Raw genomic sequence first — 25,768 nt, 5'->3', positions numbered from 1 at the left:
TTTTTGTTCATTTTGCTTGTTTGTCGGATTTTGGGATGGACTCTTTGGCTTTGCTTTTCTTCTCCTCCTTGGATTTTTCATGTTCAAAGTTGCAGAAGCCAGATTACAAGCTCATTTTGGTTCAACTTCAGCAACTGTGCATTGCATTGCCATGTAATGTGATGCAATGCTATCTTTCTAGCTCTCCCTTTTTACTTCCTTTTGGATAAACAGACATATTAGGCAAGCATTTTGGAGCTTTCACCTAAATAACTACAGGTGGTGAGATAAGCTGCACAATATAATTGACCTTTCAGTATATTGTTGCACACACACCATCTATTTAGCAAATGCCCTTGTTATCAACAGCAGCCTTTTAAACTCACCTGAGCTAACAGGTATGTGCGCTGGTTACTCTGCTGCGCTTAAAATTTCTTTTTTGGTTTGCTACAATGCCTTTTCTGAAACGTTGTCTCCTTCTGCTGGAACACTGACTTCTTTCATTTAATGCCTGCAGACTATAAAAGAGAACCCAACCCAAAAAGTTTGGCTGATTAGTCTGTGGCATTCTGTTAAACTGTTGCTTATGGCGGTCTCTGTGAGCTTCTCAGCGACATTCAGCCAGCCAGGTATCCTGCCTGCAGTAGATGGAATGTGGCAATGGAACGCTGGCTGCACGTGTCATAATAGGCTCTGAGCCTTTATATACCTGTGCACAGCAGCAGCCACCTTCAGTCTGCTGCTGGACAGCCAGCAGCAGCAGCAGCAGGAGAGGTATGTAATCAGGAGCCCTCCTGCTAAGGGTAGACAGCTGCTCGTTCCACCCCACCCCCCGCCTTAATTGGTTCTCCTCCCTTCCAACGGTGTTGAGGCGGGTGGGAACAGCAGGGGGTGAAGGTGCTGTGTTTAAAGAGGTGGAGTTATGCAGATCTAAAACGCGTGGATTGCAGCAGCAGCAAGCCGAAAAGTGCAGGCATGTAAGGGATCTAGAGGTTGACAACATGTCTTCTTAACGGGAGTCCAGGAGCTCATCTCCACAAATGGACTTTTCAGGATCCTTGGGTGGCTCCGTAGTTTGAAACCAATTCTGGTTATCGCTTCTCGGCCTTTTGGCTAAGATCAAGTGTAGTATCTGTTCTTATCAGTTTAATATCTGATACGTCCCCTATCTGGGGACCATATATTAAATGGATTTTTAGAACAGGGAGATGGAAAAAGAGCTTGCTCTGTCCACTCCACGCATTGACCTGGTATTGCAGTATCTCCAGGACCGGTGCACCCCTTCTTTAATGCAGTTTCTAAAATCAGAAAGAATTGAATTCAATGTTTTTTGTTCATTTTGCTTGTTTGTCGGATTTTGGGATGGACTCTTTGGCTTTGCTTTTCTTCTCCTCATTGGATTTTTCATGTTCAAAGTTGCAGAAGCCAGATTACAAGCTCATTTTGGTTCAACTTCAGCAACTGTGCATTGCATTGCCATGTAATGTGATGCAATGCTATCTTTCTAGCTCTCCCTTTTTACTTCCTTTTGGATAAACAGACATATTAGGCAAGCATTTTGGAGCTTTCACCTAAATAACTACAGGTGGTGAGATAAGCTGCACAATATAATTGACCTTTCAGTATATTGTTGCACACACACCATCTATTTAGCAAATGCCCTTGTTATCAACAGCAGCCTTTTAAACTCACCTGAGCTAACAGGTATGTGCGCTGGTTACTCTGCTGCGCTTAAAATTTCTTTTTTGGTTTGCTACAATGCCTTTTCTGAAACGTTGTCTCCTTCTGCTGGAACACTGACTTCTTTCATTTAATGCCTGCAGACTATAAAAGAGAACCCAACCCAAAAAGTTTGGTTGATTAGTCTGTGGCATTCTGTTAAACTGTTGCTTATGGCGGTCTCTGTGAGCTTCTCAGCGACCTTCAGCCAGCCAGGTATCCTTCCTGCAGTAGATGGAATGTGGCAATGGAACGCTGGCTGCGCGTGTCATAATAGGCTCTGAGCCTTTATATACCTGTGCACAGCAGCAGCCACCTTCAGTCTGCTGCTGGACAGCCAGCAGCAGCAGCAGCAGGAGAGGTATGTAATCAGGAGCCCTCCTGCTAAGGGTAGACAGCTGCTCGTTCCACCCCACCCCCCGCCTTAATTGGTTCTCCTCCCTTCCAACGGTGTTGAGGCGGGTAGGAACAGCAGGGGGTGAAGGTGCTGTGTTTAAAGAGGTGGAGTTATGCAGATCTAAAACGCGTGGATTGCAGCAGCAGCAAGCCGAAAAGTGCAGGCATGTAAGGGATCTAGAGGTTGACAACATGTCTTCTTAACGGGAGTCCAGGAGCTCATCTCCACAAATGGACTTTTCAGGATCCTTGGGTGGCTCCGTAGTTTGAAACCAATTCTGGTTATCGCTTCTCGGCCTTTTGGCTAAGATCAAGTGTAGTATCTGTTCTTATCAGTTTAATATCTGATACGTCCCCTATCTGGGGACCATATATTAAATGGATTTTTAGAACAGGGAGATGGAAAAAGAGCTTGCTCTGTCCACTCCACGCATTGACCTGGTATTGCAGTATCTCCAGGACCGGTGCACCCCTTCTTTAATGCAGTTTCTAAAATCAGAAAGAATTGAATTCAATGTTTTTTGTTCATTTTGCTTGTTTGTCGGATTTTGGGATGGACTCTTTGGCTTTGCTTTTCTTCTCCTCATTGGATTTTTCATGTTCAAAGTTGCAGAAGCCAGATTACAAGCTCATTTTGGTTCAACTTCAGCAACTGTGCATTGCATTGCCATGTAATGTGATGCAATGCTATCTTTCTAGCTCTCCCTTTTTACTTCCTTTTGGATAAACAGACATATTAGGCAAGCATTTTGGAACTTTCACCTAAATAACTACAGGTGGTGAGATAAGCTGCACAATATAATTGACCTTTCAGTATATTGTTGCACACACACCATCTATTTAGCAAATGCCCTTGTTATCAACAGCAGCCTTTTAAACTCACCTGAGCTAACAGGTATGTGCGCTGGTTACTCTGCTGCGCTTAAAATTTCTTTTTTGGTTTGCTACAATGCCTTTTCTGAAACGTTGTCTCCTTCTGCTGGAACACTGACTTCTTTCATTTAATGCCTGCAGACTATAAAAGAGAACCCAACCCAAAAAGTTTGGTTGATTAGTCTGTGGCATTCTGTTAAACTGTTGCTTATGGCGGTCTCTGTGAGCTTCTCAGCGACATTCAGCCAGCCAGGTATCCTGCCTGCAGTAGATGGAATGTGGCCATGGAACGCTGGCTGCGCGTGTCATAATAGGCTCTGAGCCTTTATATACCTGTGCACAGCAGCAGCCACCTTCAGTCTGCTGCTGGACAGCCAGCAGCAGCAGCAGCAGGAGAGGTATGTAATCAGGAGCCCTCCTGCTAAGGGTAGACAGCTGCTCGTTCCACCCCACCCCCCGCCTTAATTGGTTCTCCTCCCTTCCAACGGTGTTGAGGCGGGTGGGAACAGCAGGGGGTGAAGGTGCTGTGTTTAAAGAGGTGGAGTTATGCAGATCTAAAACGCGTGGATTGCAGCAGCAGCAAGCCGAAAAGTGCAGGCATGTAAGGGATCTAGAGGTTGACAACATGTCTTCTTAACGGGAGTCCAGGAGCTCATCTCCACAAATGGACTTTTCAGGATCCTTGGGTGGCTCCGTAGTTTGAAACCAATTCTGGTTATCGCTTCTCGGCCTTTTGGCTAAGATCAAGTGTAGTATCTGTTCTTATCAGTTTAATATCTGATACGTCCCCTATCTGGGGACCATATATTAAATGGATTTTTAGAACAGGGAGATGGAAAAAGAGCTTGCTCTGTCCAGTCCACGCATTGACCTGGTATTGCAGTATCTCCAGGACCGGTGCACCCCTTCTTTAATGCAGTTTCTAAAATCAGAAAGAATTGAATTCAATGTTTTTTGTTCATTTTGCTTGTTTGTCGGATTTTGGGATGGACTCTTTGGCTTTGCTTTTCTTCTCCTCATTGGATTTTTCATGTTCAAAGTTGCAGAAGCCAGATTACAAGCTCATTTTGGTTCAACTTCAGCAACTGTGCATTGCATTGCCATGTAATGTGATGCAATGCTATCTTTCTAGCTCTCCCTTTTTACTTCCTTTTGGATAAACAGACATATTAGGCAAGCATTTTGGAGCTTTCACCTAAATAACTACAGGTGGTGAGATAAGCTGCACAATATAATTGACCTTTCAGTATATTGTTGCACACACACCATCTATTTAGCAAATGCCCTTGTTATCAACAGCAGCCTTTTAAACTCACCTGAGCTAACAGGTATGTGCGCTGGTTACTCTGCTGCGCTTAAAATTTCTTTTTTGGTTTGCGACAATGCCTTTTCTGAAACGTTGTCTCCTTCTGCTGGAACACTGACTTCTTTCATTTAATGCCTGCAGACTATAAAAGAGAACCCAACCCAAAAAGTTTGGTTGATTAGTCTGTGGCATTCTGTTAAACTGTTGCTTATGGCGGTCTCTGTGAGCTTCTCAGCGACATTCAGCCAGCCAGGTATCCTGCCTGCAGTAGATGGAATGTGGCAATGGAACGCTGGCTGCGCGTGTCATAATAGGCTCTCAGCCTTTATATACCTGTGCACAGCAGCAGCCACCTTCAGTCTGCTGCTGGACAGCCAGCAGCAGCAGCAGCAGGAGAGGTATGTAATCAGGAGCCCTCCTGCTAAGGGTAGACAGCTGCTCGTTCCACCCCACCCCCCGCCTTAATTGGTTCTCCTCCCTTCCAACGGTGTTGAGGCGGGTGGGAACAGCAGGGGGTGAAGGTGCTGTGTTTAAAGAGGTGGAGTTATGCAGATCTAAAACGCGTGGATTGCAGCAGCAGCAAGCCGAAAAGTGCAGGCATGTAAGGGATCTAGAGGTTGACAACATGTCTTCTTAACGGGAGTCCAGGAGCTCATCTCCACAAATGGACTTTTCAGGATCCTTGGGTGGCTCCGTAGTTTGAAACCAATTCTGGTTATCGCTTCTCGGCCTTTTGGCTAAGATCAAGTGTAGTATCTGTTCTTATCAGTTTAATATCTGATACGTCCCCTATCTGGGGACCATATATTAAATGGATTTTTAGAACAGGGAGATGGAAAAAGAGCTTGCTCTGTCCACTCCACGCATTGACCTGGTATTGCAGTATCTCCAGGACCGGTGCACCCCTTCTTTAATGCAGTTTCTAAAATCAGAAAGAATTGAATTCAATGTTTTTTATTCATTTTGCTTGTTTGTCGGATTTTGGGATGGACTCTTTGGCTTTGCTTTTCTTCTCCTCATTGGATTTTTCATGTTCAAAGTTGCAGAAGCCAGATTACAAGCTCATTTTGGTTCAACTTCAGCAACTGTGCATTGCATTGCCATGTAATGTGATGCAATGCTATCTTTCTAGCTCTCCCTTTTTACTTCCTTTTGGATAAACAGACATATTAGGCAAGCATTTTGGAGCTTTCACCTAAATAACTACAGGTGGTGAGATAAGCTGCACAATATAATTGACCTTTCAGTATATTGTTGCACACACACCATCTATTTAGCAAATGCCCTTGTTATCAACAGCAGCCTTTTAAACTCACCTGAGCTAACAGGTATGTGCGCTGGTTACTCTGCTGCGCTTAAAATTTCTTTTTTGGTTTGCTACAATGCCTTTTCTGAAACGTTGTCTCCTTCTGCTGGAACACTGACTTCTTTCATTTAATGCCTGCAGACTATAAAAGAGAACCCAACCCAAAAAGTTTGGTTGATTAGTCTGTGGCATTCTGTTAAACTGTTGCTTATGGCGGTCTCTGTGAGCTTCTCAGCGACATTCAGCCAGCCAGGTATCCTGCCTGCAGTAGATGGAATGTGGCAATGGAACGCTGGCTGCGCGTGTCATAATAGGCTCTCAGCCTTTATATACCTGTGCACAGCAGCAGCCACCTTCAGTCTGCTGCTGGACAGCCAGCAGCAGCAGCAGCAGGAGAGGTATGTAATCAGGAGCCCTCCTGCTAAGGGTAGACAGCTGCTCGTTCCACCCCACCCCCCGCCTTAATTGGTTCTCCTCCCTTCCAACGGTGTTGAGGCGGGTGGGAACAGCAGGGGGTGAAGGTGCTGTGTTTAAAGAGGTGGAGTTATGCAGATCTAAAACGCGTGGATTGCAGCAGCAGCAAGCCGAAAAGTGCAGGCATGTAAGGGATCTAGAGGTTGACAACATGTCTTCTTAACGGGAGTCCAGGAGCTCATCTCCACAAATGGACTTTTCAGGATCCTTGGGTGGCTCCGTAGTTTGAAACCAATTCTGGTTATCGCTTCTCGGCCTTTTGGCTAAGATCAAGTGTAGTATCTGTTCTTATCAGTTTAATATCTGATACGTCCCCTATCTGGGGACCATATATTAAATGGATTTTTAGAACAGGGAGATGGAAAAAGAGCTTGCTCTGTCCACTCCACGCATTGACCTGGTATTGCAGTATCTCCAGGACCGGTGCACCCCTTCTTTAATGCAGTTTCTAAAATCAGAAAGAATTGAATTCAATGTTTTTTGTTCATTTTGCTTGTTTGTCGGATTTTGGGATGGACTCTTTGGCTTTGCTTTTCTTCTCCTCATTGGATTTTTCATGTTCAAAGTTGCAGAAGCCAGATTACAAGCTCATTTTGGTTCAACTTCAGCAACTGTGCATTGCATTGCCATGTAATGTGATGCAATGCTATCTTTCTAGCTCTCCCTTTTTACTTCCTTTTGGATAAACAGACATATTAGGCAAGCATTTTGGAGCTTTCACCTAAATAACTACAGGTGGTGAGATAAGCTGCACAATATAATTGACCTTTCAGTATATTGTTGCACACACACCATCTATTTAGCAAATGCCCTTGTTATCAACAGCAGCCTTTTAAACTCACCTGAGCTAACAGGTATGTGCGCTGGTTACTCTGCTGCGCTTAAAATTTCTTTTTTGGTTTGCTACAATGCCTTTTCTGAAACGTTGTCTTCCTCTGCTGGAACACTGACTTCTTTCATTTAATGCCTGCAGACTATAAAAGAGAACCCAACCCAAAAAGTTTGGTTGATTAGTCTGTGGCATTCTGTTAAACTGTTGCTTATGGCGGTCTCTGTGAGCTTCTCAGCGACATTCAGCCAGCCAGGTATCCTGCCTGCAGTAGATGGAATGTGGCAATGGAACGCTGGCTGCGCGTGTCATAATAGGCTCTGAGCCTTTATATACCTGTGCACAGCAGCAGCCACCTTCAGTCTGCTGCTGGACAGCCAGCAGCAGCAGCAGCAGGAGAGGTATGTAATCAGGAGCCCTCCTGCTAAGGGTAGACAGCTGCTCGTTCCACCCCACCCCCCGCCTTAATTGGTTCTCCTCCCTTCCAACGGTGTTGAGGCGGGTGGGAACAGCAGGGGGTGAAGGTGCTGTGTTTAAAGAGGTGGAGTTATGCAGATCTAAAACGCGTGGATTGCAGCAGCAGCAAGCCGAAAAGTGCAGGCATGTAAGGGATCTAGAGGTTGACAACATGTCTTCTTAACGGGAGTCCAGGAGCTCATCTCCACAAATGGACTTTTCAGGATCCTTGGGTGGCTCCGTAGTTTGAAACCAATTCTGGTTATCGCTTCTCGGCCTTTTGGCTAAGATCAAGTGTAGTATCTGTTCTTATCAGTTTAATATCTGATACGTCCCCTATCTGGGGACCATATATTAAATGGATTTTTAGAACAGGGAGATGGAAAAAGAGCTTGCTCTGTCAACTCCACGCATTGACCTGGTATTGCAGTATCTCCAGGACCGGTGCACCCCTTCTTTAATGCAGTTTCTAAAATCAGAAAGAATTGAATTCAATGTTTTTTGTTCATTTTGCTTGTTTGTCGGATTTTGGGATGGACTCTTTGGCTTTGCTTTTCTTCTCCTCATTGGATTTTTCATGTTCAAAGTTGCAGAAGCCAGATTACAAGCTCATTTTGGTTCAACTTCAGCAACTGTGCATTGCATTGCCATGTAATGTGATGCAATGCTATCTTTCTAGCTCTCCCTTTTTACTTCCTTTTGGATAAACAGACATATTAGGCAAGCATTTTGGAGCTTTCACCTAAATAACTACAGGTGGTGAGATAAGCTGCACAATATAATTGACCTTTCAGTATATTGTTGCACACACACCATCTATTTAGCAAATGCCCTTGTTATCAACAGCAGCCTTTTAAACTCACCTGAGCTAACAGGTATGTGCGCTGGTTACTCTGCTGCGCTTAAAATTTCTTTTTTGGTTTGCTACAATGCCTTTTCTGAAACGTTGTCTCCTTCTGCTGGAACACTGACTTCTTTCATTTAATGCCTGCAGACTATAAAAGAGAACCCAACCCAAAAAGTTTGGTTGATTAGTCTGTGGCATTCTGTTAAACTGTTGCTTATGGCGGTCTCTGTGAGCTTCTCAGCGACATTCAGCCAGCCAGGTATCCTGCCTGCAGTAGATGGAATGTGGCAATGGAACGCTGGCTGCGCGTGTCATAATAGGCTCTGAGCCTTTATATACCTGTGCACAGCAGCAGCCACCTTCAGTCTGCTGCTGGACAGCCAGCAGCAGCAGCAGCAGGAGAGGTATGTAATCAGGAGCCCTCCTGCTAAGGGTAGACAGCTGCTCGTTCCACCCCACCCCCCGCCTTAATTGGTTCTCCTCCCTTCCAACGGTGTTGAGGCGGGTGGGAACAGCAGGGGGTGAAGGTGCTGTGTTTAAAGAGGTGGAGTTATGCAGATCTAAAACGCGTGGATTGCAGCAGCAGCAAGCCGAAAAGTGCAGGCATGTAAGGGATCTAGAGGTTGACAACATGTCTTCTTAACGGGAGTCCAGGAGCTCATCTCCACAAATGGACTTTTCAGGATCCTTGGGTGGCTCCGTAGTTTGAAACCAATTCTGGTTATCGCTTCTCGGCCTTTTGGCTAAGATCAAGTGTAGTATCTGTTCTTATCAGTTTAATATCTGATACGTCCCCTATCTGGGGACCATATATTAAATGGATTTTTAGAACAGGGAGATGGAAAAAGAGCTTGCTCTGTCCACTCCACGCATTGACCTGGTATTGCAGTATCTCCAGGACCGGTGCACCCCTTCTTTAATGCAGTTTCTAAAATCAGAAAGAATTGAATTCAATGTTTTTTGTTCATTTTGCTTGTTTGTCGGATTTTGGGATGGACTCTTTGGCTTTGCTTTTCTTCTCCTCATTGGATTTTTCATGTTCAAAGTTGCAGAAGCCAGATTACAAGCTCATTTTGGTTCAACTTCAGCAACTGTGCATTGCATTGCCATGTAATGTGATGCAATGCTATCTTTCTAGCTCTCCCTTTTTACTTCCTTTTGGATAAACAGACATATTAGGCAAGCATTTTGGAGCTTTCACCTAAATAACTACAGGTGGTGAGATAAGCTGCACAATATAATTGACCTTTCAGTATATTGTTGCACACACACCATCTATTTAGCAAATGCCCTTGTTATCAACAGCAGCCTTTTAAACTCACCTGAGCTAACAGGTATGTGCGCTGGTTACTCTGCTGCGCTTAAAATTTCTTTTTTGGTTTGCTACAATGCCTTTTCTGAAACGTTGTCTTCCTCTGCTGGAACACTGACTTCTTTCATTTAATGCCTGCAGACTATAAAAGAGAACCCAACCCAAAAAGTTTGGTTGATTAGTCTGTGGCATTCTGTTAAACTGTTGCTTATGGCGGTCTCTGTGAGCTTCTCAGCGACATTCAGCCAGCCAGGTATCCTGCCTGCAGTAGATGGAATGTGGCAATGGAACGCTGGCTGCGCGTGTCATAATAGGCTCTGAGCCTTTATATACCTGTGCACAGCAGCAGCCACCTTCAGTCTGCTGCTGGACAGCCAGCAGCAGCAGCAGCAGGAGAGGTATGTAATCAGGAGCCCTCCTGCTAAGGGTAGACAGCTGCTCGTTCCACCCCACCCCCCGCCTTAATTGGTTCTCCTCCCTTCCAACGGTGTTGAGGCGGGTGGGAACAGCAGGGGGTGAAGGTGCTGTGTTTAAAGAGGTGGAGTTATGCAGATCTAAAACGCGTGGATTGCAGCAGCAGCAAGCCGAAAAGTGCAGGCATGTAAGGGATCTAGAGGTTGACAACATGTCTTCTTAACGGGAGTCCAGGAGCTCATCTCCACAAATGGACTTTTCAGGATCCTTGGGTGGCTCCGTAGTTTGAAACCAATTCTGGTTATCGCTTCTCGGCCTTTTGGCTAAGATCAAGTGTAGTATCTGTTCTTATCCGTTTAATATCTGATACGTCCCCTATCTGGGGACCATATATTAAATGGATTTTTAGAACAGGGAGATGGAAAAAGAGCTTGCTCTGTCCACTCCACGCATTGACCTGGTATTGCAGTATCTCCAGGACCGGTGCACCCCTTCTTTAATGCAGTTTCTAAAATCAGAAAGAATTGAATTCAATGTTTTTTGTTCATTTTGCTTGTTTGTCGGATTTTGGGATGGACTCTTTGGCTTTGCTTTTCTTCTCCTCATTGGATTTTTCATGTTCAAAGTTGCAGAAGCCAGATTACAAGCTCATTTTGGTTCAACTTCAGCAACTGTGCATTGCATTGCCATGTAATGTGATGCAATGCTATCTTTCTAGCTCTCCCTTTTTACTTCCTTTTGGATAAACAGACATATTAGGCAAGCATTTTGGAGCTTTCACCTAAATAACTACAGGTGGTGAGATAAGCTGCACAATATAATTGACCTTTCAGTATATTGTTGCACACACACCATCTATTTAGCAAATGCCCTTGTTATCAACAGCAGCCTTTTAAACTCACCTGAGCTAACAGGTATGTGCGCTGGTTACTCTGCTGCGCTTAAAATTTCTTTTTTGGTTTGCTACAATGCCTTTTCTGAAACGTTGTCTCCTTCTGCTGGAACACTGACTTCTTTCATTTAATGCCTGCAGACTATAAAAGAGAACCCAACCCAAAAAGTTTGGTTGATTAGTCTGTGGCATTCTGTTAAACTGTTGCTTATGGCGGTCTCTGTGAGCTTCTCAGCGACATTCAGCCAGCCAGGTATCCTGCCTGCAGTAGATGGAATGTGGCAATGGAACGCTGGCTGCGCGTGTCATAATAGGCTCTGAGCCTTTATATACCTGTGCACAGCAGCAGCCACCTTCAGTCTGCTGCTGGACAGCCAGCAGCAGCAGCAGCAGGAGAGGTATGTAATCAGGAGCCCTCCTGCTAAGGGTAGACAGCTGCTCGTTCCACCCCACCCCCCGCCTTAATTGGTTCTCCTCCCTTCCAACGGTGTTGAGGCGGGTGGGAACAGCAGGGGGTGAAGGTGCTGTGTTTAAAGAGGTGGAGTTATGCAGATCTAAAACGCGTGGATTGCAGCAGCAGCAAGCCGAAAAGTGCAGGCATGTAAGGGATCTAGAGGTTGACAACATGTCTTCTTAACGGGAGTCCAGGAGCTCATCTCCACAAATGGACTTTTCAGGATCCTTGGGTGGCTCCGTAGTTTGAAACCAATTCTGGTTATCGCTTCTCGGCCTTTTGGCTAAGATCAAGTGTAGTATCTGTTCTTATCAGTTTAATATCTGATACGTCCCCTATCTGGGGACCATATATTAAATGGATTTTTAGAACAGGGAGATGGAAAAAGAGCTTGCTCTGTCCACTCCACGCATTGACCTGGTATTGCAGTATCTCCAGGACCGGTGCACCCCTTCTTTAATGCAGTTTCTAAAATCAGAAAGAATTGAATTCAATGTTTTTTGTTCATTTTGCTTGTTTGTCGGATTTTGGGATGGACTCTTTGGCTTTGCTTTTCTTCTCCTCATTGGATTTTTCATGTTCAAAGTTGCAGAAGCCAGATTACAAGCTCATTTTGGTTCAACTTCAGCAACTGTGCATTGCATTGCCATGTAATGTGATGCAATGCTATCTTTCTAGCTCTCCCTTTTTACTTCCTTTTGGATAAACAGACATATTAGGCAAGCATTTTGGAGCTTTCACCTAAATAACTACAGGTGGTGAGATAAGCTGCACAATATAATTGACCTTTCAGTATATTGTTGCACACACACCATCTATTTAGCAAATGCCCTTGTTATCAACAGCAGCCTTTTAAACTCACCTGAGCTAACAGGTATGTGCGCTGGTTACTCTGCTGCGCTTAAAATTTCTTTTTTGGTTTGCTACAATGCCTTTTCTGAAACGTTGTCTCCTTCTGCTGGAACACTGACTTCTTTCATTTAATGCCTGCAGACTATAAAAGAGAACCCAACCCAAAAAGTTTGGTTGATTAGTCTGTGGCATTCTGTTAAACTGTTGCTTATGGCGGTCTCTGTGAGCTTCTCAGCGACATTCAGCCAGCCAGGTATCCTGCCTGCAGTAGATGGAATGTGGCAATGGAACGCTGGCTGCGCGTGTCATAATAGGCTCTGAGCCTTTATATACCTGTGCACAGCAGCAGCCACCTTCAGTCTGCTGCTGGACAGCCAGCAGCAGCAGCAGCAGGAGAGGTATGTAATCAGGAGCCCTCCTGCTAAGGGTAGACAGCTGCTCGTTCCACCCCACCCCCCGCCTTAATTGGTTCTCCTCCCTTCCAACGGTGTTGAGGCGGGTGGGAACAGCAGGGGGTGAAGGTGCTGTGTTTAAAGAGGTGGAGTTATGCAGATCTAAAACGCGTGGATTGCAGCAGCAGCAAGCCGAAAAGTGCAGGCATGTAAGGGATCTAGAGGTTGACAACATGTCTTCTTAACGGGAGTCCAGGAGCTCATCTCCACAAATGGACTTTTCAGGATCCTTGGGTGGCTCCGTAGTTTGAAACCAATTCTGGTTATCGCTTCTCGGCCTTTTGGCTAAGATCAAGTGTAGTATCTGTTCTTATCAGTTTAATATCTGATACGTCCCCTATCTGGGGACCATATATTAAATGGATTTTTAGAACAGGGAGATGGAAAAAGAGCTTGCTCTGTCCACTCCACGCATTGACCTGGTATTGCAGTATCTCCAGGACCGGTGCACCCCTTCTTTAATGCAGTTTCTAAAATCAGAAAGAATTGAATTCAATGTTTTTTGTTCATTTTGCTTGTTTGTCGGATTTTGGGATGGACTCTTTGGCTTTGCTTTTCTTCTCCTCATTGGATTTTTCATGTTCAAAGTTGCAGAAGCCAGATTACAAGCTCATTTTGGTTCAACTTCAGCAACTGTGCATTGCATTGCCATGTAATGTGATGCAATGCTATCTTTCTAGCTTTCCCTTTTTACTTCCTTTTGGATAAACAGACATATTAGGCAAGCATTTTGGAGCTTTCACCTAAATAACTACAGGTGGTGAGATAAGCTGCACAATATAATTGACCTTTCAGTATATTGTTGCACACACACCATCTATTTAGCAAATGCCCTTGTTATCAACAGCAGCCTTTTAAACTCACCTGAGCTAACAGGTATGTGCGCTGGTTACTCTGCTGCGCTTAAAATTTCTTTTTTGGTTTGCTACAATGCCTTTTCTGAAACGTTGTCTCCTTCTGCTGGAACACTGACTTCTTTCATTTAATGCCTGCAGACTATAAAAGAGAACCCAACCCAAAAAGTTTGGTTGATTAGTCTGTGGCATTCTGTTAAACTGTTGCTTATGGCGGTCTCTGTGAGCTTCTCAGCGACATTCAGCCAGCCAGGTATCCTGCCTGCAGTAGATGGAATGTGGCAATGGAACGCTGGCTGCGCGTGTCATAATAGGCTCTGAGCCTTTATATACCTGTGCACAGCAGCAGCCACCTTCAGTCTGCTGCTGGACAGCCAGCAGCAGCAGCAGCAGGAGAGGTATGTAATCAGGAGCCCTCCTGCTAAGGGTAGACAGCTGCTCGTTCCACCCCACCCCCCGCCTTAATTGGTTCTCCTCCCTTCCAACGGTGTTGAGGCGGGTGGGAACAGCAGGGGGTGAAGGTGCTGTGTTTAAAGAGGTGGAGTTATGCAGATCTAAAACGCGTGGATTGCAGCAGCAGCAAGCCGAAAAGTGCAGGCATGTAAGGGATCTAGAGGTTGACAACATGTCTTCTTAACGGGAGTCCAGGAGCTCATCTCCACAAATGGACTTTTCAGGATCCTTGGGTGGCTCCGTAGTTTGAAACCAATTCTGGTTATCGCTTCTCGGCCTTTTGGCTAAGATCAAGTGTAGTATCTGTTCTTATCAGTTTAATATCTGATACGTCCCCTATCTGGGGACCATATATTAAATGGATTTTTAGAACAGGGAGATGGAAAAAGAGCTTGCTCTGTCCACTCCACGCATTGACCTGGTATTGCAGTATCTCCAGGACCGGTGCACCCCTTCTTTAATGCAGTTTCTAAAATCAGAAAGAATTGAATTCAATGTTTTTTGTTCATTTTGCTTGTTTGTCGGATTTTGGGATGGACTCTTTGGCTTTGCTTTTCTTCTCCTCATTGGATTTTTCATGTTCAAAGTTGCAGAAGCCAGATTACAAGCTCATTTTGGTTCAACTTCAGCAACTGTGCATTGCATTGCCATGTAATGTGATGCAATGCTATCTTTCTAGCTCTCCCTTTTTACTTCCTTTTGGATAAACAGACATATTAGGCAAGCATTTTGGAGCTTTCACCTAAATAACTACAGGTGGTGAGATAAGCTGCACAATATAATTGACCTTTCAGTATATTGTTGCACACACACCATCTATTTAGCAAATGCCCTTGTTATCAACAGCAGCCTTTTAAACTCACCTGAGCTAACAGGTATGTGCGCTGGTTACTCTGCTGCGCTTAAAATTTCTTTTTTGGTTTGCTACAATGCCTTTTCTGAAACGTTGTCTCCTTCTGCTGGAACACTGACTTCTTTCATTTAATGCCTGCAGACTATAAAAGAGAACCCAACCCAAAAAGTTTGGTTGATTAGTCTGTGGCATTCTGTTAAACTGTTGCTTATGGCGGTCTCTGTGAGCTTCTCAGCGACATTCAGCCAGCCAGGTATCCTGCCTGCAGTAGATGGAATGTGGCAATGGAACGCTGGCTGCGCGTGTCATAATAGGCTCTGAGCCTTTATATACCTGTGCACAGCAGCAGCCACCTTCAGTCTGCTGCTGGACAGCCAGCAGCAGCAGCAGCAGGAGAGGTATGTAATCAGGAGCCCTCCTGCTAAGGGTAGACAGCTGCTCGTTCCACCCCACCCCCCGCCTTAATTGGTTCTCCTCCCTTCCAACGGTGTTGAGGCGGGTGGGAACAGCAGGGGGTGAAGGTGCTGTGTTTAAAGAGGTGGAGTTATGCAGATCTAAAACGCGTGGATTGCAGCAGCAGCAAGCCGAAAAGTGCAGGCATGTAAGGGATCTAGAGGTTGACAACATGTCTTCTTAACGGGAGTCCAGGAGCTCATCTCCACAAATGGACTTTTCAGGATCCTTGGGTGGCTCCGTAGTTTGAAACCAATTCTGGTTATCGCTTCTCGGCCTTTTGGCTAAGATCAAGTGTAGTATCTGTTCTTATCAGTTTAATATCTGATACGTCCCCTATCTGGGGACCATATATTAAATGGATTTTTAGAACAGGGAGATGGAAAAAGAGCTTGCTCTGTCCACTCCACGCATTGACCTGGTATTGCAGTATCTCCAGGACCGGTGCACCCCTTCTTTAATGCAGTTTCTAAAATCAGAAAGAATTGAATTCAATGTTTTTTGTTAATTTTGCTTGTTTGTCGGATTTTGGGATGGACTCTTTGGCTTTGCTTTTCTTCTCCTCATTGGATTTTTCATGTTCAAAGTTGCAGAAGCCAGATTACAAGCTCATTTTGGTTCAACTTCAGCAACTGTGCATTGCATTGCCATGTAATGTGATGCAATGCTATCTTTCTAGCTCTCCCTTTTTACTTCCTTTTGGATAAACAGACATATTAGGCAAGCATTTTGGAGCTTTCACCTAAATAACTACAGGTGGTGAGATAAGCTGCACAATATAATTGACCTTTCAGTATATTGTTGCACACACACCATCTATTTAGCAAATGCCCTTGTTATCAACAGCAGCCTTTTAAACTCACCTGAGCTAACAGGTATGTGCGCTGGTTACTCTGCTGCGCTTAAAATTTCTTTTTTGGTTTGCTACAATGCCTTTTCTGAAACGTTGTCTCCTTCTGCTGGAACACTGACTTCTTTCATTTAATGCCTGCAGACTATAAAAGAGAACCCAACCCAAAAAGTTTGGTTGATTAGTCTGTGGCATTCTGTTAAACTGTTGCTTATGGCGGTCTCTGTGAGCTTCTCAGCGACATTCAGCCAGCCAGGTATCCTGCCTGCAGTAGATGGAATGTGGCAATGGAACGCTGGCTGCGCGTGTCATAATAGGCTCTGAGCCTTTATATACCTGTGCACAGCAGCAGCCACCTTCAGTCTGCTGCTGGACAGCCAGCAGCAGCAGCAGCAGGAGAGGTATGTAATCAGGAGCCCTCCTGCTAAGGGTAGACAGCTGCTCGTTCCACCCCACCCCCCGCCTTAATTGGTTCTCCTCCCTTCCAACGGTGTTGAGGCGGGTGGGAACAGCAGGGGGTGAAGGTGCTGTGTTTAAAGAGGTGGAGTTATGCAGATCTAAAACGCGTGGATTGCAGCAGCAGCAAGCCGAAAAGTGCAGGCATGTAAGGGATCTAGAGGTTGACAACATGTCTTCTTAACGGGAGTCCAGGAGCTCATCTCCACAAATGGACTTTTCAGGATCCTTGGGTGGCTCCGTAGTTTGAAACCAATTCTGGTTATCGCTTCTCGGCCTTTTGGCTAAGATCAAGTGTAGTATCTGTTCTTATCAGTTTAATATCTGATACGTCCTCTATCTGGGGACCATATATTAAATGGATTTTTAGAACAGGGAGATGGAAAAAGAGCTTGCTCTGTCCACTCCACGCATTGACCTGGTATTGCAGTATCTCCAGGACCGGTGCACCCCTTCTTTAATGCAGTTTCTAAAATCAGAAAGAATTGAATTCAATGTTTTTTGTTAATTTTGCTTGTTTGTCGGATTTTGGGATGGACTCTTTGGCTTTGCTTTTCTTCTCCTCATTGGATTTTTCATGTTCAAAGTTGCAGAAGCCAGATTACAAGCTCATTTTGGTTCAACTTCAGCAACTGTGCATTGCATTGCCATGTAATGTGATGCAATGCTATCTTTCTAGCTCTCCCTTTTTACTTCCTTTTGGATAAACAGACATATTAGGCAAGCATTTTGGAGCTTTCACCTAAATAACTACAGGTGGTGAGATAAGCTGCACAATATAATTGACCTTTCAGTATATTGTTGCACACACACCATCTATTTAGCAAATGCCCTTGTTATCAACAGCAGCCTTTTAAACTCACCTGAGCTAACAGGTATGTGCGCTGGTTACTCTGCTGCGCTTAAAATTTCTTTTTTGGTTTGCTACAATGCCTTTTCTGAAACGTTGTCTCCTTCTGCTGGAACACTGACTTCTTTCATTTAATGCCTGCAGACTATAAAAGAGAACCCAACCCAAAAAGTTTGGTTGATTAGTCTGTGGCATTCTGTTAAACTGTTGCTTATGGCGGTCTCTGTGAGCTTCTCAGCGACATTCAGCCAGCCAGGTATCCTGCCTGCAGTAGATGGAATGTGGCAATGGAACGCTGGCTGCGCGTGTCATAATAGGCTCTGAGCCTTTATATACCTGTGCACAGCAGCAGCCACCTTCAGTCTGCTGCTGGACAGCCAGCAGCAGCAGCAGCAGGAGAGGTATGTAATCAGGAGCCCTCCTGCTAAGGGTAGACAGCTGCTCGTTCCACCCCACCCCCCGCCTTAATTGGTTCTCCTCCCTTCCAACGGTGTTGAGGCGGGTGGGAACAGCAGGGGGTGAAGGTGCTGTGTTTAAAGAGGTGGAGTTATGCAGATCTAAAACGCGTGGATTGCAGCAGCAGCAAGCCGAAAAGTGCAGGCATGTAAGGGATCTAGAGGTTGACAACATGTCTTCTTAACGGGAGTCCAGGAGCTCATCTCCACAAATGGACTTTTCAGGATCCTTGGGTGGCTCCGTAGTTTGAAACCAATTCTGGTTATCGCTTCTCGGCCTTTTGGCTAAGATCAAGTGTAGTATCTGTTCTTATCAGTTTAATATCTGATACGTCCCCTATCTGGGGACCATATATTAAATGGATTTTTAGAACAGGGAGATGGAAAAAGAGCTTGCTCTGTCCACTCCACGCATTGACCTGGTATTGCAGTATCTCCAGGACCGGTGCACCCCTTCTTTAATGCAGTTTCTAAAATCAGAAAGAATTGAATTCAATGTTTTTTGTTCATTTTGCTTGATTGTCGGATTTTGGGATGGACTCTTTGGCTTTGCTTTTCTTCTCCTCATTGGATTTTTCATGTTCAAAGTTGCAGAAGCCAGATTACAAGCTCATTTTGGTTCAACTTCAGCAACTGTGCATTGCATTGCCATGTAATGTGATGCAATGCTATCTTTCTAGCTCTCCCTTTTTACTTCCTTTTGGATAAACAGACATATTAGGCAAGCATTTTGGAGCTTTCACCTAAATAACTACAGGTGGTGAGATAAGCTGCACAATATAATTGACCTTTCAGTATATTGTTGCACACACACCATCTATTTAGCAAATGCCCTTGTTATCAACAGCAGCCTTTTAAACTCACCTGAGCTAACAGGTATGTGCGCTGGTTACTCTTCTGCGCTTAAAATTTCTTTTTTGGTTTGCTACAATGCCTTTTCTGAAACGTTGTCTCCTTCTGCTGGAACACTGACTTCTTTCATTTAATGCCTGCAGACTATAAAAGAGAACCCAACCCAAAAAGTTTGGTTGATTAGTCTGTGGCATTCTGTTAAACTGTTGCTTATGGCGGTCTCTGTGAGCTTCTCAGCGACATTCAGCCAGCCAGGTATCCTGCCTGCAGTAGATGGAATGTGGCAATGGAACGCTGGCTGCGCGTGTCATAATAGGCTCTGAGCCTTTATATACCTGTGCACAGCAGCAGCCACCTTCAGTCTGCTGCTGGACAGCCAGCAGCAGCAGCAGCAGGAGAGGTATGTAATCAGGAGCCCTCCTGCTAAGGGTAGACAGCTGCTCGTTCCACCCCACCCCCCGCCTTAATTGGTTCTCCTCCCTTCCAACGGTGTTGAGGCGGGTGGGAACAGCAGGGGGTGAAGGTGCTGTGTTTAAAGAGGTGGAGTTATGCAGATCTAAAACGCGTGGATTGCAGCAGCAGCAAGCCGAAAAGTGCAGGCATGTAAGGGATCTAGAGGTTGACAACATGTCTTCTTAACGGGAGTCCAGGAGCTCATCTCCACAAATGGACTTTTCAGGATCCTTGGGTGGCTCCGTAGTTTGAAACCAATTCTGGTTATCGCTTCTCGGCCTTTTGGCTAAGATCAAGTGTAGTATCTGTTCTTATCAGTTTAATATCTGATACGTCCCCTATCTGGGGACCATATATTAAATGGATTTTTAGAACAGGGAGATGGAAAAAGAGCTTGCTCTGTCCACTCCACGCATTGACCTGGTATTGCAGTATCTCCAGGACCGGTGCACCCCTTCTTTAATGCAGTTTCTAAAATCAGAAAGAATTGAATTCAATGTTTTTTGTTCATTTTGCTTGATTGTCGGATTTTGGGATGGACTCTTTGGCTTTGCTTTTCTTCTCCTCATTGGATTTTTCATGTTCAAAGTTGCAGAAGCCAGATTACAAGCTCATTTTGGTTCAACTTCAGCAACTGTGCATTGCATTGCCATGTAATGTGATGCAATGCTATCTTTCTAGCTCTCCCTTTTTACTTCCTTTTGGATAAACAGACATATTAGGCAAGCATTTTGGAGCTTTCACCTAAATAACTACAGGTGGTGAGATAAGCTGCACAATATAATTGACCTTTCAGTATATTGTTGCACACACACCATCTATTTAGCAAATGCCCTTGTTATCAACAGCAGCCTTTTAAACTCACCTGAGCTAACAGGTATGTGCGCTGGTTACTCTTCTTCGCTTAAAATTTCTTTTTTGGTTTGCTACAATGCCTTTTCTGAAACGTTGTCTCCTCCTGCTGGAACACTGACTTCTTTCATTTAATGCCTGCAGACTATAAAAGAGAACCCAACCCAAAAAGTTTGGTTGATTAGTCTGTGGCATTCTGTTAAACTGTTGCTTATGGCGGTCTCTGTGAGCTTCTCAGCGACATTCAGCCAGCCAGGTATCCTGCCTGCAGTAGATGGAATGTGGCAATGGAACGCTGGCTGCGCGTGTCATAATAGGCTCTGAGCCTTTATATACCTGTGCACAGCAGCAGCCACCTTCAGTCTGCTGCTGGACAGCCAGCAGCAGCAGCAGCAGGAGAGGTATGTAATCAGGAGCCCTCCTGCTAAGGGTAGACAGCTGCTCGTTCCACCCCACCCCCCGCCTTAATTGGTTCTCCTCCCTTCCAACGGTGTTGAGGCGGGTGGGAACAGCAGGGGGTGAAGGTGCTGTGTTTAAAGAGGTGGAGTTATGCAGATCTAAAACGCGTGGATTGCAGCAGCAGCAAGCCGAAAAGTGCAGGCATGTAAGGGATCTAGAGGTTGACAACATGTCTTCTTAACGGGAGTCCAGGAGCTCATCTCCACAAATGGACTTTTCAGGATCCTTGGGTGGCTCCGTAGTTTGAAACCAATTCTGGTTATCGCTTCTCGGCCTTTTGGCTAAGATCAAGTGTAGTATCTGTTCTTATCAGTTTAATATCTGATACGTCCCCTATCTGGGGACCATATATTAAATGGATTTTTAGAACAGGGAGATGGAAAAAGAGCTTGCTCTGTCCACTCCACGCATTGACCTGGTATTGCAGTATCTCCAGGACCGGTGCACCCCTTCTTTAATGCAGTTTCTAAAATCAGAAAGAATTGAATTCAATGTTTTTTGTTCATTTTGCTTGTTTGTCGGATTTTGGGATGGACTCTTTGGCTTTGCTTTTCTTCTCCTCATTGGATTTTTCATGTTCAAAGTTGCAGAAGCCAGATTACAAGCTCATTTTGGTTCAACTTCAGCAACTGTGCATTGCATTGCCATGTAATGTGATGCAATGCTATCTTTCTAGCTCTCCCTTTTTACTTCCTTTTGGATAAACAGACATATTAGGCAAGCATTTTGGAGCTTTCACCTAAATAACTACAGGTGGTGAGATAAGCTGCACAATATAATTGACCTTTCAGTATATTGTTGCACACACACCATCTATTTAGCAAATGCCCTTGTTATCAACAGCAGCCTTTTAAACTCACCTGAGCTAACAGGTATGTGCGCTGGTTACTCTGCTGCGCTTAAAATTTCTTTTTTGGTTTGCTACAATGCCTTTTCTGAAACGTTGTCTCCTTCTGCTGGAACACTGACTTCTTTCATTTAATGCCTGCAGACTATAAAAGAGAACCCAACCCAAAAAGTTTGGTTGATTAGTCTGTGGCATTCTGTTAAACTGTTGCTTATGGCGGTCTCTGTGAGCTTCTCAGCGACATTCAGCCAGCCAGGTATCCTGCCTGCAGTAGATGGAATGTGGCAATGGAACGCTGGCTGCGCGTGTCATAATAGGCTCTGAGCCTTTATATACCTGTGCACAGCAGCAGCCACCTTCAGTCTGCTGCTGGACAGCCAGCAGCAGCAGCAGCAGGAGAGGTATGTAATCAGGAGCCCTCCTGCTAAGGGTAGACAGCTGCTCGTTCCACCCCACCCCCCGCCTTAATTGGTTCTCCTCCCTTCCAACGGTGTTGAGGCGGGTGGGAACAGCAGGGGGTGAAGGTGCTGTGTTTAAAGAGGTGGAGTTATGCAGATCTAAAACGCGTGGATTGCAGCAGCAGCAAGCCGAAAAGTGCAGGCATGTAAGGGATCTAGAGGTTGACAACATGTCTTCTTAACGGGAGTCCAGGAGCTCATCTCCACAAATGGACTTTTCAGGATCCTTGGGTGGCTCCGTAGTTTGAAACCAATTCTGGTTATCGCTTCTCGGCCTTTTGGCTAAGATCAAGTGTAGTATCTGTTCTTATCAGTTTAATATCTGATACGTCCCCTATCTGGGGACCATATATTAAATGGATTTTTAGAACAGGGAGATGGAAAAAGAGCTTGCTCTGTCCACTCCACGCATTGACCTGGTATTGCAGTATCTCCAGGACCGGTGCACCCCTTCTTTAATGCAGTTTCTAAAATCAGAAAGAATTGAATTCAATGTTTTTTGTTCATTTTGCTTGTTTGTCGGATTTTGGGATGGACTCTTTGGCTTTGCTTTTCTTCTCCTCATTGGATTTTTCATGTTCAAAGTTGCAGAAGCCAGATTACAAGCTCATTTTGGTTCAACTTCAGCAACTGTGCATTGCATTGCCATGTAATGTGATGCAATGCTATCTTTCTAGCTCTCCCTTTTTACTTCCTTTTGGATAAACAGACATATTAGGCAAGCATTTTGGAGCTTTCACCTAAATAACTACAGGTGGTGAGATAAGCTGCACAATATAATTGACCTTTCAGTATATTGTTGCACACACACCATCTATTTAGCAAATGCCCTTGTTATCAACAGCAGCCTTTTAAACTCACCTGAGCTAACAGGTATGTGCGCTGGTTACTCTGCTGCGCTTAAAATTTCTTTTTTGGTTTGCTACAATGCCTTTTCTGAAACGTTGTCTCCTTCTGCTGGAACACTGACTTCTTTCATTTAATGCCTGCAGACTATAAAAGAGAACCCAACCCAAAAAGTTTGGTTGATTAGTCTGTGGCATTCTGTTAAACTGTTGCTTATGGCGGTCTCTGTGAGCTTCTCAGCGACATTCAGCCAGCCAGGTTTCCTGCCTGCAGTAGATGGAATGTGGCAATGGAACGCTGGCTGCGCGTGTCATAATAGGCTCTGAGCCTTTATATACCTGTGCACAGCAGCAGCCACCTTCAGTCTGCTGCTGGACAGCCAGCAGCAGCAGCAGCAGGAGAGGTATGTAATCAGGAGCCCTCCTGCTAAGGGTAGACAGCTGCTCGTTCCACCCCACCCCCCGCCTTAATTGGTTCTCCTCCCTTCCAACGGTGTTGAGGCGGGTGGGAACAGCAGGGGGTGAAGGTGCTGTGTTTAAAGAGGTGGAGTTATGCAGATCTAAAACGCGTGGATTGCAGCAGCAGCAAGCCGAAAAGTGCAGGCATGTAAGGGATCTAGAGGTTGACAACATGTCTTCTTAACGGGAGTCCAGGAGCTCATCTCCACAAATGGACTTTTCAGGATCCTTGGGTGGCTCCGTAGTTTGAAACCAATTCTGGTTATCGCTTCTCGGCCTTTTGGCTAAGATCAAGTGTAGTATCTGTTCTTATCAGTTTAATATCTGATACGTCCCCTATCTGGGGACCATATATTAAATGGATTTTTAGAACAGGGAGATGGAAAAAGAGCTTGCTCTGTCCACTCCACGCATTGACCTGGTATTGCAGTATCTCCAGGACCGGTGCACCCCTTCTTTAATGCAGTTTCTAAAATCAGAAAGAATTGAATTCAATGTTTTTTGTTCATTTTGCTTGTTTGTCGGATTTTGGGATGGACTCTTTGGCTTTGCTTTTCTTCTCCTCATTGGATTTTTCATGTTCAAAGTTGCAGAAGCCAGATTACAAGCTCATTTTGGTTCAACTTCAGCAACTGTGCATTGCATTGCCATGTAATGTGATGCAATGCTATCTTTCTAGCTCTCCCTTTTTACTTCCTTTTGGATAAACAGACATATTAGGCAAGCATTTTGGAGCTTTCACCTAAATAACTACAGGTGGTGAGATAAGCTGCACAATATAATTGACCTTTCAGTATATTGTTGCACACACACCATCTATTTAGCAAATGCCCTTGTTATCAACAGCAGCCTTTTAAACTCACCTGAGCTAACAGGTATGTGCGCTGGTTACTCTGCTGCGCTTAAAATTTCTTTTTTGGTTTGCTACAATGCCTTTTCTGAAACGTTGTCTCCTTCTGCTGGAACACTGACTTCTTTCATTTAATGCCTGCAGACTATAAAAGAGAACCCAACCCAAAAAGTTTGGTTGATTAGTCTGTGGCATTCTGTTAAACTGTTGCTTATGGCGGTCTCTGTGAGCTTCTCAGCGACATTCAGCCAGCCAGGTATCCTGCCTGCAGTAGATGGAATGTGGCAATGGAACGCTGGCTGCGCGTGTCATAATAGGCTCTGAGCCTTTATATACCTGTGCACAGCAGCAGCCACCTTCAGTCTGCTGCTGGACAGCCAGCAGCAGCAGCAGCAGGAGAGGTATGTAATCAGGAGTCCTCCTGCTAAGGGTAGACAGCTGCTCGTTCCACCCCACCCCCCGCCTTAATTGGTTCTCCTCCCTTCCAACGGTGTTGAGGCGGGTGGGAACAGCAGGGGGTGAAGGTGCTGTGTTTAAAGAGGTGGAGTTATGCAGATCTAAAACGCGTGGATTGCAGCAGCAGCAAGCCGAAAAGTGCAGGCATGTAAGGGATCTAGAGGTTGACAACATGTCTTCTTAACGGGAGTCCAGGAGCTCATCTCCACAAATGGACTTTTCAGGATCCTTGGGTGGCTCCGTAGTTTGAAACCAATTCTGGTTATCGCTTCTCGGCCTTTTGGCTAAGATCAAGTGTAGTATCTGTTCTTATCAGTTTAATATCTGATACGTCCCCTATCTGGGGACCATATATTAAATGGATTTTTAGAACAGGGAGATGGAAAAAGAGCTTGCTCTGTCCACTCCACGCATTGACCTGGTATTGCAGTATCTCCAGGACCGGTGCACCCCTTCTTTAATGCAGTTTCTAAAATCAGAAAGAATTGAATTCAATGTTTTTTGTTCATTTTGCTTGTTTGTCGGATTTTGGGATGGACTCTTTGGCTTTGCTTTTCTTCTCCTCATTGGATTTTTCATGTTCAAAGTTGCAGAAGCCAGATTACAAGCTCATTTTGGTTCAACTTCAGCAACTGTGCATTGCATTGCCATGTAATGTGATGCAATGCTATCTTTCTAGCTCTCCCTTTTTACTTCCTTTTGGATAAACAGACATATTAGGCAAGCATTTTGGAGCTTTCACCTAAATAACTACAGGTGGTGAGATAAGCTGCACAATATAATTGACCTTTCAGTATATTGTTGCACACACACCATCTATTTAGCAAATGCCCTTGTTATCAACAGCAGCCTTTTAAACTCACCTGAGCTAACAGGTATGTGCGCTGGTTACTCTGCTGCGCTTAAAATTTCTTTTTTGGTTTGCTACAATGCCTTTTCTGAAACGTTGTCTCCTTCTGCTGGAACACTGACTTCTTTCATTTAATGCCTGCAGACTATAAAAGAGAACCCAACCCAAAAAGTTTGGTTGATTAGTCTGTGGCATTCTGTTAAACTGTTGCTTATGGCGGTCTCTGTGAGCTTCTCAGCGACATTCAGCCAGCCAGGTATCCTGCCTGCAGTAGATGGAATGTGGCAATGGAACGCTGGCTGCGCGTGTCATAATAGGCTCTGAGCCTTTATATACCTGTGCACAGCAGCAGCCACCTTCAGTCTGCTGCTGGACAGCCAGCAGCAGCAGCAGCAGGAGAGGTATGTAATCAGGAGCCCTCCTGCTAAGGGTAGACAGCTGCTCGTTCCACCCCACCCCCCGCCTTAATTGGTTCTCCTCCCTTCCAACGGTGTTGAGGCGGGTGGGAACAGCAGGGGGTGAAGGTGCTGTGTTTAAAGAGGTGGAGTTATGCAGATCTAAAACGCGTGGATTGCAGCAGCAGCAAGCCGAAAAGTGCAGGC

The 25,768-nt window shown here is 45.0% G+C and overlaps 19 non-coding genes across 19 annotated transcripts; all 19 read left to right on the top strand.

Annotated features, from left to right (window-relative positions):
- Positions 1–1,072: 1,072 nt before the first annotated feature.
- On the top strand, positions 1,073–1,263 carry LOC141274974 (U2 spliceosomal RNA). Its single transcript, XR_012323233.1, has one exon. It is a non-coding gene; the product is annotated as a U2 spliceosomal RNA (small nuclear RNA).
- A 1,115-nt stretch (positions 1,264–2,378) lies between these two features.
- LOC141274962 (U2 spliceosomal RNA) lies at positions 2,379–2,569 on the top strand. Its single transcript, XR_012323222.1, has one exon. It is a non-coding gene; the product is annotated as a U2 spliceosomal RNA (small nuclear RNA).
- A 1,115-nt stretch (positions 2,570–3,684) lies between these two features.
- Positions 3,685–3,875, top strand: LOC141149919 (U2 spliceosomal RNA). The gene has a single exon (XR_012246197.1). It is a non-coding gene; the product is annotated as a U2 spliceosomal RNA (small nuclear RNA).
- Positions 3,876–4,990: 1,115 nt separating this feature from the next.
- LOC141274951 (U2 spliceosomal RNA) lies at positions 4,991–5,181 on the top strand. Its single transcript, XR_012323211.1, has one exon. It is a non-coding gene; the product is annotated as a U2 spliceosomal RNA (small nuclear RNA).
- Positions 5,182–6,296: 1,115 nt separating this feature from the next.
- LOC141274940 (U2 spliceosomal RNA) lies at positions 6,297–6,487 on the top strand. The gene has a single exon (XR_012323200.1). It is a non-coding gene; the product is annotated as a U2 spliceosomal RNA (small nuclear RNA).
- A 1,115-nt stretch (positions 6,488–7,602) lies between these two features.
- LOC141274476 (U2 spliceosomal RNA) lies at positions 7,603–7,793 on the top strand. Its single transcript, XR_012322750.1, has one exon. It is a non-coding gene; the product is annotated as a U2 spliceosomal RNA (small nuclear RNA).
- A 1,115-nt stretch (positions 7,794–8,908) lies between these two features.
- LOC141274928 (U2 spliceosomal RNA) lies at positions 8,909–9,099 on the top strand. The gene has a single exon (XR_012323188.1). It is a non-coding gene; the product is annotated as a U2 spliceosomal RNA (small nuclear RNA).
- Positions 9,100–10,214: 1,115 nt separating this feature from the next.
- LOC141150071 (U2 spliceosomal RNA) lies at positions 10,215–10,405 on the top strand. The gene has a single exon (XR_012246341.1). It is a non-coding gene; the product is annotated as a U2 spliceosomal RNA (small nuclear RNA).
- Positions 10,406–11,520: 1,115 nt separating this feature from the next.
- On the top strand, positions 11,521–11,711 carry LOC141274916 (U2 spliceosomal RNA). The gene has a single exon (XR_012323177.1). It is a non-coding gene; the product is annotated as a U2 spliceosomal RNA (small nuclear RNA).
- Positions 11,712–12,826: 1,115 nt separating this feature from the next.
- On the top strand, positions 12,827–13,017 carry LOC141274905 (U2 spliceosomal RNA). Its single transcript, XR_012323166.1, has one exon. It is a non-coding gene; the product is annotated as a U2 spliceosomal RNA (small nuclear RNA).
- Positions 13,018–14,132: 1,115 nt separating this feature from the next.
- On the top strand, positions 14,133–14,323 carry LOC141274893 (U2 spliceosomal RNA). Its single transcript, XR_012323155.1, has one exon. It is a non-coding gene; the product is annotated as a U2 spliceosomal RNA (small nuclear RNA).
- Positions 14,324–15,438: 1,115 nt separating this feature from the next.
- LOC141274882 (U2 spliceosomal RNA) lies at positions 15,439–15,629 on the top strand. The gene has a single exon (XR_012323144.1). It is a non-coding gene; the product is annotated as a U2 spliceosomal RNA (small nuclear RNA).
- Positions 15,630–16,744: 1,115 nt separating this feature from the next.
- LOC141149595 (U2 spliceosomal RNA) lies at positions 16,745–16,935 on the top strand. Its single transcript, XR_012245887.1, has one exon. It is a non-coding gene; the product is annotated as a U2 spliceosomal RNA (small nuclear RNA).
- Positions 16,936–18,050: 1,115 nt separating this feature from the next.
- Positions 18,051–18,241, top strand: LOC141274871 (U2 spliceosomal RNA). Its single transcript, XR_012323133.1, has one exon. It is a non-coding gene; the product is annotated as a U2 spliceosomal RNA (small nuclear RNA).
- A 1,115-nt stretch (positions 18,242–19,356) lies between these two features.
- LOC141274860 (U2 spliceosomal RNA) lies at positions 19,357–19,547 on the top strand. The gene has a single exon (XR_012323122.1). It is a non-coding gene; the product is annotated as a U2 spliceosomal RNA (small nuclear RNA).
- Positions 19,548–20,662: 1,115 nt separating this feature from the next.
- LOC141274849 (U2 spliceosomal RNA) lies at positions 20,663–20,853 on the top strand. Its single transcript, XR_012323111.1, has one exon. It is a non-coding gene; the product is annotated as a U2 spliceosomal RNA (small nuclear RNA).
- Positions 20,854–21,968: 1,115 nt separating this feature from the next.
- LOC141274837 (U2 spliceosomal RNA) lies at positions 21,969–22,159 on the top strand. The gene has a single exon (XR_012323100.1). It is a non-coding gene; the product is annotated as a U2 spliceosomal RNA (small nuclear RNA).
- A 1,115-nt stretch (positions 22,160–23,274) lies between these two features.
- LOC141274825 (U2 spliceosomal RNA) lies at positions 23,275–23,465 on the top strand. The gene has a single exon (XR_012323089.1). It is a non-coding gene; the product is annotated as a U2 spliceosomal RNA (small nuclear RNA).
- Positions 23,466–24,580: 1,115 nt separating this feature from the next.
- Positions 24,581–24,771, top strand: LOC141274812 (U2 spliceosomal RNA). Its single transcript, XR_012323077.1, has one exon. It is a non-coding gene; the product is annotated as a U2 spliceosomal RNA (small nuclear RNA).
- Positions 24,772–25,768: the final 997 nt, after the last annotated feature.

Source organism: Phyllobates terribilis, unplaced genomic scaffold (genome assembly GCF_046119375.1).
Source record: "Phyllobates terribilis strain yellow unplaced genomic scaffold, ASM4611937v1 Scaffold_5__5_contigs__length_657084704, whole genome shotgun sequence".
Classification (NCBI taxonomy): Eukaryota; Metazoa; Chordata; class Amphibia; order Anura; family Dendrobatidae; genus Phyllobates; species Phyllobates terribilis.
This window is presented reverse-complemented; position numbering and strand designations above follow the sequence as displayed.